General features: G+C 47.4%; 1 long non-coding RNA gene across 1 annotated transcript; it reads left to right on the top strand.

Moving 5' to 3' along the window:
* The first annotated feature begins 115 nt into the window (after positions 1-115).
* Positions 116-6,101, top strand: LOC140695050 (uncharacterized). The gene is made up of 7 exons (XR_012070737.1): positions 116-346; positions 1,037-1,165; positions 1,509-1,641; positions 2,029-2,082; positions 2,359-2,553; positions 4,322-4,431; positions 5,827-6,101. It is a non-coding gene; the product is annotated as an uncharacterized lncRNA (long non-coding RNA).
* The last annotated feature ends 6,177 nt before the right edge of the window (positions 6,102-12,278 follow it).

The following is a 12,278-nucleotide window of genomic DNA, read 5'->3' as shown; positions in this document are numbered from 1 at the left end:
TAGTTACCAGTGGAAACTAGGGGGATTTATGGGACTGTGTGCTCCTGTGAGGGCTGGGATATGTGTGTTTAAGTCCACATCTTCAGAAACTCGGCTAGAACCACAGCCACTGATTGCACGGTGGCAGAGGAAGGGAGGATTCCAGCCTCTGGTCCAGCTCGTGTGGAGCTCAGAAGTTCTTCCTCCTGTCCTGAAAATAACACCAAATCTGAGGGAGCTGCAAACCCACTGCTCTTCTTAGATCCCAGAAGACTGAGGGGGAAAGCTGCTTCCAACCCAGAGAGGTTGCAAAGGGAACAGCGGGCAGGCTTGGAGAGTCACAGCTCCCAAGGCAGAACCTGCTTTTGTAAGAACCCCGGGGGCAGGCAGATTTAACAGGTCCCTGAGGCCAGCAGGAGGCTCAGTGTGGGGAAATCAGAGTGTGACAACTCCAGGGGGCCAGTCAGAGGGGCCCCATGCTCTTTTTCATGTATTTTACATCCAGGACCGTGTCCTGTTCTCAGAATGAAGGTCAGAGGATAACTCCTCATGCTTCCTGCCTGGAGAGGAGAAAATAACTGTATTGAAATACACCCAGAACATTCTGTTTCATTGGGGGAAGTTGTTTTTTGTTTGTTTTTTTAATGAGAAATTATTTTACCAGAGCCTAACCAACCTGGGAGAAGGGAAATCCCTTCTGTGTCACCCAAATTGGGGTGGGGGGAAAGAGACACACTTGTGGAGGTCACAGCTCAGGGCACAGGCTCAATGAGAACTAATCACAGGACTGCAGATGCCCTGCTCTGTCCCGCTCCCCCAACACCTTACCTCCATGTCAGTAGGGCCCGTGTGTAATAACAGGAATAATACTAACAGAAGTAAATGTCTCAGGAGTGTCTAGGGAAAACCCAAAGACAGCGGGGAGATGAAAACAAGGACACACAGGCTGTTTTAGCCTCTCACACCAATAGCTGTAGCAAACTACACACAGCCCAGCCCCAGCAGATAAACAGACAACCTCACAGAAGAAATTATTTATTTTGGTTCTCTTACCCAGTGCATTCCATGGTGCATCCTCGCCTAGAATTGAGTGGAAGCAAGTCCATCTCAGAAGGGACATAACTGAAGAGGGATGGCTTCCCAGACTCTGAGGGGCAGAGAGAGCACCAGCCTGGGTTAGAGAAAGGTGAGGGGTGGGGTAGGGTGTGGGCTGCCTTCTTCCCCATATAAGGAACCTTCCTGAGGCCAGCACAGTAGGAGGGAGGGCCATGGGGTGGAAGCAGCCAGACTTCATCCTGAGAACTGTTGGGATGCCTCAAAGGGACCATTCAGGTGCCCAAACTGGGCCCTGATTGAGGGAGCCAGTCGGTCTGACTCAGAGCCCAGGACTGAGGTGGGCTCACAGCAGGCCGGTATTACTTGGCCGGATCCATTTCACTTCTCCGAAGCCCTGTGTAAAACATGAAGCGTGGACGGCCTGGTGAGCACAGCTCTGCCCTCAAGACCGGTTTCAACTCCTCTCTTCCCAGAGAACAGCATCTCTGAACCCGTCCTGGGTGACCTCACAGAGATCACCCTAGTGGCCCAGGCTAGTGACCGGGAACATGTACCTTCCTGCAGGCAACCCCTGACGTCCACTGATGCATCATATACTGGCAAAGAGTGAGTCACTGTGCATTGGTCTAACAGCAGAGACTCTGCCAAAGGCCCAAGAGGTGGTGTGTGGGACATGCAGGGGTGCAGGAGTGTAAGCAGCGCAAAAGTGTAACTGGTGACAGGGGTGCAGGGGCTGTGGAGGGCGCAGGCATTTCAGGGGATGTGGGGGAGGAGGGATGCAGAATTGCAGAGAGTAGCAGGGGTGCAGAGGTGCAGGGAGTGTAGGGATGCAGGGAGGTGCTCAGGGACCTGGCCAGGATAAGAAGGCAAGTGCACATCCTTGCAGTCAGCCTGACCCCGGTAGGCTATTGCAATGCTTTTGGGCGGCGGCGGCGGCGGTGGCGGTTGGGAGGCTGCCCGGGCAAGCCGATCGATTTCTTCTCTTCCCTGCAGCCTGGCCTGGGGTGGGGCTTGGCCGCCGGAGATTCACCAAATGTTGCACTCCAGGTAAGCTTGCTCCTGGTAGGTGGGGCGGTTAGGTCAGAGGGCGGTGGCAGCGGCAGAGGGGTGGAGCGGGTCTACCCCTGGTGAACGGGTGGAATAGCTGCCTTGTCCCGGCTGCTGGGCCTGGGAGCGGCCTCTTCTTCCCCAGGTCGCCGGACACTCCTGTCCCACTCAGCTTGCTGAGTGCGGAGTGGGGGCGGGGCCGTTAAGGTGCGGGACCCACGGGGGGAGGGAGGCTGCCGCGGGGGAGCCGATCAATTCGCTCCGCTCTCCCCGGAGGCGGAGCCAGGGGCGGCTTCTGCTGCCCTAGAGGCGGGACGCGGGTCTCCAGATGAACTTGCTCCTGGGAGGCGGCGGCGGAGGCGGCAGGGGCAGGGGATGTGTTCCAGGGAGTTGCTCCATTTCTTCTCTCCCCCACGGCCTGGCTTGGGGGCGACGTCTGCCGCCGGAGATTTGCCTGAGGTCCGACTCCAGGTGAGCTTGCTCCTGGGAGATGGGTGCAGTGCGGTCAGGGGGCTGGTAAGGTGGTGGCTGCAGGCATAGGGAGGCTGCCCCGGAGGAGATTGTGGATTAGCTCCATGTCTGCACCGCGTGGCCTGAAGGCGGCCTCTGCTGCTCCAGGTCCCGGGACACCCCTGTCCCACTTTGCCTGCTGGGGGCGGGAGGCAGTGTAGTCAGGGTGCAGGGGTGGCGGTGGTCGGGGGCCTGCAGCGGGGGAGCGGACCATTTGCTCCCATCTTCCCCGCGTCTTGTCCTGGGGGCGGTCGCTGTTGCCCTGTGTTATGAGACGCGTGTATCCTAGTCGGCCTGACCCCGGGAGTTGGACTTGGTACTTTGGGGGTGGTGGCAGCAGCGGCAGGTTTTCCCATGGAACTTGTCCATTTGCTCCCACTTCCCCCCATGGTTTGCCCTGGGGGCGGTCCCTGTTGTCCCAAGTTCGTCGGACGTCCATCTCCAGGTCAGCCTGCTCCCTAGAGAAGGCCACTGTGAGGTCATGGGCAAGAGTGGTGGCTGCTGCGGGGGTAGGGGCTGCCTTGGGGAGCTGGTGGATTGGCTCCCGTCTCCCCGATGGCCTGGTGTGGGAGTGGCCTCTCCTGCCCCAGGTCACCAGACGCACCTGTCCCACTCAGCCTGCTGGGGGAGGGGCGCCCTGGGCGGTGCCTTTAAGGTGCGGGGGTGGCGATGGCGGGGGTAGAAGACCTGCAGCGCGGAGCCTGTCAATTTGCTCTCCTCTTCCCCGTGACCAATCCTGGGGGCGTCCTCTGCTGCCCAAGAAGCCGGATGCCCGTCTCCAGGTCAGCTTGCTCCTGGGAGACGGGCCCGATGTGGTCGAGGGGCAGAGGCAGTTGCGACGGCCGGCTGCCCCGCCTAATGGGGCCACTTCTTCTCCTCTCCCCTGACCTGGCCTGGGGACGTCCTCTCTGGCGCAAGATTCGCCTGACACCCCACACCTGGTCTGATTGCTCCTGGAAGGTGGGCGCGGTGAGATCAGGAGGTGGAGAGGACAGGGGCTGCCCCTGGAGAGCTGGAGGATAAGCTCCCATCTCTCTGCAGGCCTGACGTGGGGGCGGCCTCTGCTGCCCCTCGTTCCCAGGTCACACTTCTTCGGGTCATATTTCCCCGGGGTTGCGGTAGGGTGCGGGGGCGTCGGGGTGTTGGCGGGGGTATGGAGCCTGCCGCTCGGGAGCTGGGGGTTTAGCTCCCATCTTTTCCGCAGATTGGCCTGAGGGCAGCCTCTGTTGCTCCAGGTCGCAAAGCAATTTCTCTGACAGCTTAGCCACCGGAGGTGGGCAGGATGGGCTGAGAGGGCTGAGGCAGCCGCCAAGGCAGCGACGGAGGGGGCTGTCCCTGGCCAGCTGGTCAATTTGTTCCCATCTCAACCTTTGCTGCCGCAGTTTCGCAGAACGCCCTTCTCCAGTTTATTCTTCTCCAGGGAGGTGGGCGCAGTGCATGCAGCCCGAGGTCTGGGCTCTCCCTTGGGAGGGGCAGAACTCTCTTGTTCTCCTTTGTCTTTATTCTTCAGCGAAGTGGTTACTGGACGCAATTCTTAATTCTGAGAAAGTGTAGCCTGTGTTATGGAAGAGCTGCTGGACAGTGAGGTTTCTGGGTGGATTTTCACATCAGCTGATGCCCCAGGCAGGCAGGAAAGCTATTACTCAGAGCTTCTTAGTCTGGGGTTGGGGATGGCCCCGCCATCCTCACCATGCTTTTTAAAAATGTGTTACTCCCCTCTTTTTCCTAGGTGACATTTTAGGTTATTGGGTCTCAGATTGCTGACACACTCATCCCTGTTCTCAGACATCTTTTAAACTTGGGTGAAGTGATAAGTAGGGGAAGATGATTTACTGAAAGGTAAGAATACTTAAATTCGCATTAAAGCTACATTCTGTCAATCTTTCTAAAATGATTTTCCTCTGATTCTAAATCCACGACCTAGTGAATGTTGTACTCCTGTGTAAATTATTGATCTTCACATCACATTTGTTGAGTGGTCAACGAGATTTGTTAATTAGATTATTCCTGAAAGGAAAAGTTCAGGCTTTTCAGAGTTCCTTGTCTGATGTCACCCAGGCAGTCACAGTAGAAGACAGAGCTGATATAAAAATCCCTCAGCTGCCTGAACTGCAAAGCTTCTGGGATTACTGATCCCTGAAATGCAGGTGACTCTTGATGATAATCTGGGGGATGGTTTAAATGATCAGATTCTTCCAGTCCTATAAATGGGTTCCGTGGCCCCAGCCCCGGGAGAACTGGACATAAGGGCCATATCGTGTGTGGTGGGATGGGAAGGCAAGGTGTAAGAGCTGGAATCACTGAGATTCCACACTCGCTAAACACAGACTCCAGAGCCTAATTGTTGTCAGGTTCTGTTCTGGATTTGAGAGTGTGTTCATACATGATTCTTGCCCTTCTGGAGTCACTGCCTGGGTGGAAGTAACCTTTACATAGATCTGTGGAGGATGACATTTAAGTAGATGGGCTGTTATGGTTCTCAATGTGCACAGGCTTGCTCTTCCAGGCACTCGTGGGACTAACGCGAGTCATGTTATTCACTCATTCACTGATTTATTACCCTTGAATTGATCACTCGTCCCACAGTAAGTGAAACAAGGTAACAGGAAGCTGAGTTTTGTCCCCTCTCCTATCACTGATTGTTTTTCAGTCGGGCGCCCTGCGTATGCATTGTGAAACGGTGGTATTTCGTGCCCAATGGGGCAGCACTGTCAGTTCTGAGAATCAGGGGAGACACATGGGTAGGACAGCACCCTGACACACATGGCACCCCCCATCCCGTGAGACAGAATTGTCGATGCTCAGGTGACCCGATGTAGACTGCGGTGCTAAACCTGAGCATGTTTAGTTATCCTGGTGGCTATGAAAATACAGACTACCAGTCGCTACCTCTGGAGACTCTGAGGGTGTGCACCCCAGAATTCTGCATTTTAAGAAGCACTTTAACGAATCCTGATGAAGAGATCTGAGTGTCCCACGGAGAAACACTGGTGTGCGAAGCACCAATATTGAGGATTCTCAGGGAACGATGTCTTTTTAGGATGGTCCATGGGCCCTCACTTTAGACTTTTGCCTTGGGTTTAATTGTATGTGTTCAGAAGTGATGTCTTTCAATTCCAGTGCATGTCAGCATGCTCTGTGCAGGGATTTACTCTCAGTAGATGGCAAAAACTATGATTCTTCAGGTCACCGAGCTACACTGTGAACGATATTTTATTTTGGTTTTCTTTGTAGCAATGCAGAGTCTCCCGAGAAGAGATTTAGACTCAACAGCTTTGTGTCAGACTTTGGAAGACCGCTGCTGCCCAAGGTGTTCTCTGGCAGTGCAATGACGAATCTAGGTCCCTCTTTCACTGCTACATCAATGAAGTGGACCACTTGGACAAGGCCAAAGCTGGTATCGCTACCATAGCCCTTTACAGTGTTATTCGGCTCCAGGAAGCCATCAGATGCAGCAGGTGGCCAGAGGAGGAGCCGAACAGACTCATGAAATGTGACATCCCCAACTTTATCAACACGGACCAGAACTCTGCCTTTGTGGAAGATGATTTCCTGATTTTGTAACTACCGATTGTTCTAGAAAATAAGCCAGTTGCCCAGAACTCACACAAAGACTTGAATTGAGAAACGTGCTTTCTCAGGTATCTTTCTGAAGATGTGAAGTCTGTCTTTGTATGGAAGGAAGTCCCCTTTCACAAAACTGAATGTGTTTGTGTCTGAGAGAGGGAAATGGAGACAGAAAGACGAAGAAGCAGAAGAGAGCCCCCTCAGAAGAGATCTAGTTAAGGTGAGTTTTTGTGCCTTTAAAAAACATTTGGGGTTTTAGGGGGAACAAATTATTTACACTGTCTTATTCTCCTCATTGGAAACCTTGGCCCCGTCGTCAGAGTCAGCGGCCTTGAACGGGGGTTGCACGCTGCGTTTCATCTGGCACTGCCACTTCCACGCTCTGCCTTTAGCACGTTGCTTTGCCTGTCAGGGTTGCCACCCTTTTAACTGTAAGGTGAGGAGTCTGGAGTAGATGATCCACCCCAGCTCTGCTGTTTTGCAAATTTCTGATTTCGTATTCGGATGAGTCTGGGATACACCCAGAGCAGTATAAACCAGGCCCTACCTCCTGCCTATTGCTGGGGCATCCCTCAGGTCTGTGCCTTCTACTCAACCCTTTACTGAGCCCAGCTTTTGTCAGGAGCCCAAGTGCCTACCGGGATGGCAGGGGACTTGTCTTTCGTGGTCACGGTGGCCAAGAATTCTATTGGTGTGCTGAAACAACTCTTCTGAGATCCTCCACCCACCCCTGCTCAAACCTAATGACAGCACTACGGTTCCTTTCCTAGGAGGAGAATCAATCCATGGTGCATTTTATGACAATCCTGTCCCCAGGGATGCACGGAAGTTTATCAGCTGAGTGAGGGGAGGTGCCTCTGTGTCCCTGTATCTCTGTCTGCTGACAGTTCGCTGCCACCGGCTACTGAACAAGAAAAGTGCTATTCACCATGTTGTGTGTTTTCCAAATGTGTAGGTGATGGTCTTGTGGCTCGTGCGTGGGCTTTGATTTGGGATGGTGAAGGGCTTATAAATACCTCATCAACATGTATTCGAGGTGGCCTGGTGCCACACAGATTTGATTCATGAAGGCATCAAGCCTGCACACTGGTTTGGAAACAACTTGGTTTTGATCATTCACACTGCATGCATGACTCGCTGCTAATCTCTGGGTGGTTTTTTCATTTCAGATTTATTCACCCCATGTCTTGCTTAAGCTGAAAAATACATTTATTTCACCAGAATATTCTCTGATTCTTTGTTTACACACATCCAGTTTTTTTAATTCCTTTAAAAATGATTCTGTGTTTATAATGCCTCCTAATTTCTATCATCTCTATGTTGCCAGTGGCCTGAGACATGCACCAGATTTGATGCCGGAACAGTTCCACCAAAAGAAATCCCTTTGCCGTAATATCTTTTGAGGAAAATATTATTCTTTAAGGCTCTAACAGTAAATCGTAGAAGAAAGCATGGAACATTTCTTGTAGTTAATACATGTTCATGCGAAAAGAAATGATATTTTCATTAAACAATGTTGATTTTAATAACTTTTACAAATGTGAACATTATTATTCATAATTTAAGTAACCAGATAAAACCACAGTTATTTATTATGAAGATTGAAATCTATTTACACGGTCTCTTAATTAGAAGTAGCTTTATTAGAAGACTGAAGGGTATTTAAAAGATGGAAAAATACCCATGATGACACCATCATTTTTATTAACTAAATATCAAGAACTGTGCAGGGATAAGATTTAACCCTCTGCAAACTGCCAAATTAGCATGAGGTAGTTTGTGGATGCTGCCAGAGGACAGGACACTCCCCCAGGATCAGAGACAAAGGACTTCCTGCCAGCACAGCAGGCAGCCTGTGGTTCAAGTTCATATTGGTTCCTGAGTTCCTTTCCTATTGCTGTTGTAACAAAGGACCACAGACTCAGTGGCTTAAAGCAATACACATTCATCTTCTCACTGTTCTAGGGTGCAGTAGTGCAAAGTCAATGTCAGTGGGCTAAAACCAACGAGTGGCCAAGGCTAAGTTCCACACCGAGGCTCTTGGGAGGGATTCGTCATCCTACCTTTCCCAGCTTGCAGAGGTGCTCACACTCCTTGGCCCAGGGCCCTGTGTCACTGTGACCTCTGCTGCCACTTTACATCTCTGTCTCTGACTATATAGATATAGAGGAAGAGTCTTCTACATCTGATATGGACCCTTTTTCCTACATGGACATTGTATCCCTATTTATGTGCAGATGAAAACCCCTTCCCTCCAGGGTGCGGTGGCATCAGCTCACAAGATGACCACTCTGGGCTTTAAGTGTCCTCTTTGTATTGTCATCAGGGAACTTCTCTCTCCATAGTTAGCTCTGTGTTAATTTGTTGTTATATTTTACCCAGAATTACTGAAAGTTTTACTTAAAAGGGATCCTAATTAGCTCTGTTTACCTGTTTCCAGAGCTGAAAGCTTCAGTTCTAGAGTATCAGTTTGATTTTTCCTAAAAATACATTCCAGTATATTTCTCTGGTGAAAGTCTCTACCCTGTTATCTATTGTCCCATCATTTCCTTATTTTCTTGAATATATTAAAAGTATTTTATAGCCTTTATTGGTAACTCTGATGCCTACATCACCTGGGGTTTGCATCCTTTGTCTAATGCTCCTTATTCTCATGTTATCTGTCATATAGTCTGGACATGTTGCATGTCTAGAAATTCTTTATTACATGGCAGACATTGCAAATGAAAAATCCATGTTATCTTCCGTGAGAGCTTTTCTACCTTCCCGTTAGGCAGACAGTGTGAGGGACTGATCATGTCACTCCAATCAGGCGCTGAGGTGGATCAGGACTAAAGTGCCTTTTTTCTTAAAACAGCTTTGAGGTATACTTGGCAAAATAATTTTCACACGTTTAAAGTGTACAGCTTAATACGTTTTGACGTAAGTATATCCCCAAGGAACCATGACCACACTCAAGAGAGTGAACATACCCATCACCCACAAAGCTTCTCTCCTGACTTTTGTTGTCCCTCCCTCCCTCCCCGTCTCTTCTCCTGGGAACCATTGATCTGCTTTCTATCACAACATATTGGTTTGCATTTTCAAGATCCTTATATGAATGGATTCATGCAGTATCTACTCTATGTTGTCTGACTTCTTTCATTCAGTGTAATTATTTTGAGAATCATCTGTGTTGCTGTATTAATAGCTTGTTTGTCTTATAGTAGAGTATTGTTTAGTGCTGAGATTTTACTGAAGAGTTTATTGTGAGCAGTGTTTGTATAGACCATCATTTCTTTCTGCATTTACTTCTTGATGGATGCATGGGTTATTTACAACTTGTGCTATTATAAATAAAATAGCAGTGAATATTTGGTTACAAGTCTTTGTATGGACATATGCTTTTCCTTTCTAAAGCACCAGATGAGGAATGTCTGGATTATATGGTACACAGGTGTTTACCTTTTTAAAAGAATCTGTTAAAGACTTTTCCAAAATGGTTGTACTATTGTAAATTCCTCGTGGTGTGTATCAGTTCTGGTTGCTCTACTTCCTTGCCAGCACCTTGTAAGGTCAGTCTTTCTAACTGTATTCATTCTAGTATGTATGTGAACTAGTATCTCACTGTGGTTTTTAAAAGTATTTCTCTAATGACTAATGACACCTTTAATCAGCATCTTTTCATATGCTTATTATCCATCTGGATATCTTTACTGAAGTGTGTTTTCTGGCCTCATTCATTCAGGTGTTTGAATTATTATTGAATTTTGAGACCTCTTTATTCTGGATCAGATACAATGAGAGAACTTTATCAGATATATGATCTGCAAATAGCTTCTGTCTATGGCTTGTCTTTTCATTTGCTTAGCAGTGTTTAGAAGAGCATTGAAGAGTCTTCATGTTCATAAAGTTCACTCTATCAGTTTCTTTTTAAAATAGATGATACTTTTGGTGTCATAGCAAAGAAAAATTTGCCAAACCCAAGGCCATAAACCTTAAGCCTATGCTTGTTCTCCTAGCTGTTTTATAGTTTTAGATTTCCTATTAAGATCTATGATCCATTTTGAGGTAAATTTTGTATATTTTGTGAGGTGTGGATCAAAGTTCATTTTTTTTTTTTTTTGCGTATCACGATCTAATTGTTCCAGCACTACATGCTGAAAAGATCCTTTCTCCACAGCATCCTTTTTGAGAATCAATTGTCTGTATAAGTCTTGGTTTAGTTCTGAACATTCTATTGTGTTCCATTATTCTATTTTTCTGTTTTACACCAACACCATAATTTCTGATTACTGTAGCTTTATAAAAAAAGTTTGAAAATCAGATAGTGCAAGTCTTCCAACTTTGTTTTTCTTGTTCAAAGTTGTTTTGGATTTTTGGGATCCTTTGAATTTTTATATGAATTATAGAATAAGTTTTTAAATTCCTTACATCCTGTTCTGCCAAAATTCCACCCATGTCTTTGGCCGTCTCCAAAGCCACATTTTCTGAAGAAGTCTCTCTAGATCCCAGGTGAAAGGAATTTCTCTTTCGTCTGTGCTCAAATCACATTTGATATTATTTGATTACATTTAATCATATTTGCCTGTATGTACTTGTCTGACCTTTCCAGCCATTTAGTAAATCTCAAAAGATTAGGAATCTTGACTTGGTTCCCTCTGTGTGCTGAGAAACTAGTTCTATGCTTTGCAGGAGTGAGCCCTGCAGTAAGAGGTATCTGCAGCACACATCTAGCTCATTGCTTGAATATTGTCAAGGAATTCTGCAGATTTAGAATTGTTTATTGATTGTTGTCTCCAAGACGGCTCAGTCTTTTTTATTTCTATTGCTACTGCTGCAGTTTCAAAGAACAATGGGCTAGTTATTTTCCAAATATCAAATCATACTCTAATTGTGTTGTCACGCAAATTATGTGCTGCTGTGTCTTAACAACCTGCTTAGTGTTCACAGGCTCCTTCACTCATGGAAAATTTGGGAGAATGTCATATCCTTAGAGATAGCAATGCTGTCTTTGGCGACCTGAGCAGCAGTATCTGAATTCACTCCTGCTGTTTTTCCAGTGTCCCCTCTAGACCTCCTCCAGCCCTCCATGGGGGGCCCTGCAGTTCTGCCCTAGAAAAGCCTGTTGCTTCTCAGGAAGACTTCCCTATGAAACATAACCATGTCCTTCTTGTGGGGACATTCAGTCCAGAGACCTGAAAGCAGGGGAAAATATTTAGCCTGCTTTTGGTAGAACCTAAATTCTTCCATACTTGTTAGAAGCAATTTCAATGAGGAAACTGTTTTGGCATCTAACAAATCAGCATAAATGACTGATGAGGAAGATCAGCTTCCCCATCCCACTCAGTCGTCATGTTGATGTGACACACACATTGGCAAACATTTTCTCCTGTGAGCAACGTAAAGTTCAAGACGTTATGAATGGCTTTTTGTTTTTATTTCTTAGTCTTTCCACATTCACTGTGTCTCGTGAGATTATATGAATCCTGCTTATTTTCAGCCCAGCACTAAACTTTTTAAAAGGATCACGTGTTTAAAAGGCTAGTGGACAATTTTTTAGAAGACAGAAACCCTTAAATTTTGGTCCCAGAGTTGAATCTTGGTTAGTGGTGAATGAAAATTCCCGTTAAAATTTTAAATTCAGTGATATAAAGTCTTAAAAATAGTTAAATATTAGTCAATTTCATTAAACACTATAAGAGTTATTTACCTTTAAGCCTGTTTCTGGGGCAATTTTGCAATGATTCCCTCCCTTTATCGATTCCCTCTTTATCAGAATCCTTGAGAGGCCCCTGTCATCATTGTCAGTATCATCATCATCAACATGGAACTGATTCTTCTGGAAGATTCTAGGAAAATAAAGAGATGGACGGGATTATGTGTAGGTCAGTGTGTGCATATACAATAAGAACAGCTGTCAGACATTAGATGCAAGATACCCATTTCATTTAGGGGAGAATGTGGTCATGAAATCCTGATGTGGTGAATGAAGGAAGCGGTGGGAACAGGATAGTCAATGGAAAGGAGGAGGAAGTGAGTGAATTGGAGAGCATAGATCCTTGGTTAGTTGATCAGCACATTGGTGAGAATGAGGGGAGTGTGATGGCAGAATCATGTCCCTCCCCGGCCACAGGGTA

Source organism: Vicugna pacos, unplaced genomic scaffold (assembly GCF_048564905.1).
Source record: "Vicugna pacos unplaced genomic scaffold, VicPac4 scaffold_127, whole genome shotgun sequence".
Classification (NCBI taxonomy): domain Eukaryota; kingdom Metazoa; phylum Chordata; class Mammalia; order Artiodactyla; family Camelidae; genus Vicugna; species Vicugna pacos.
This window is presented reverse-complemented; position numbering and strand designations above follow the sequence as displayed.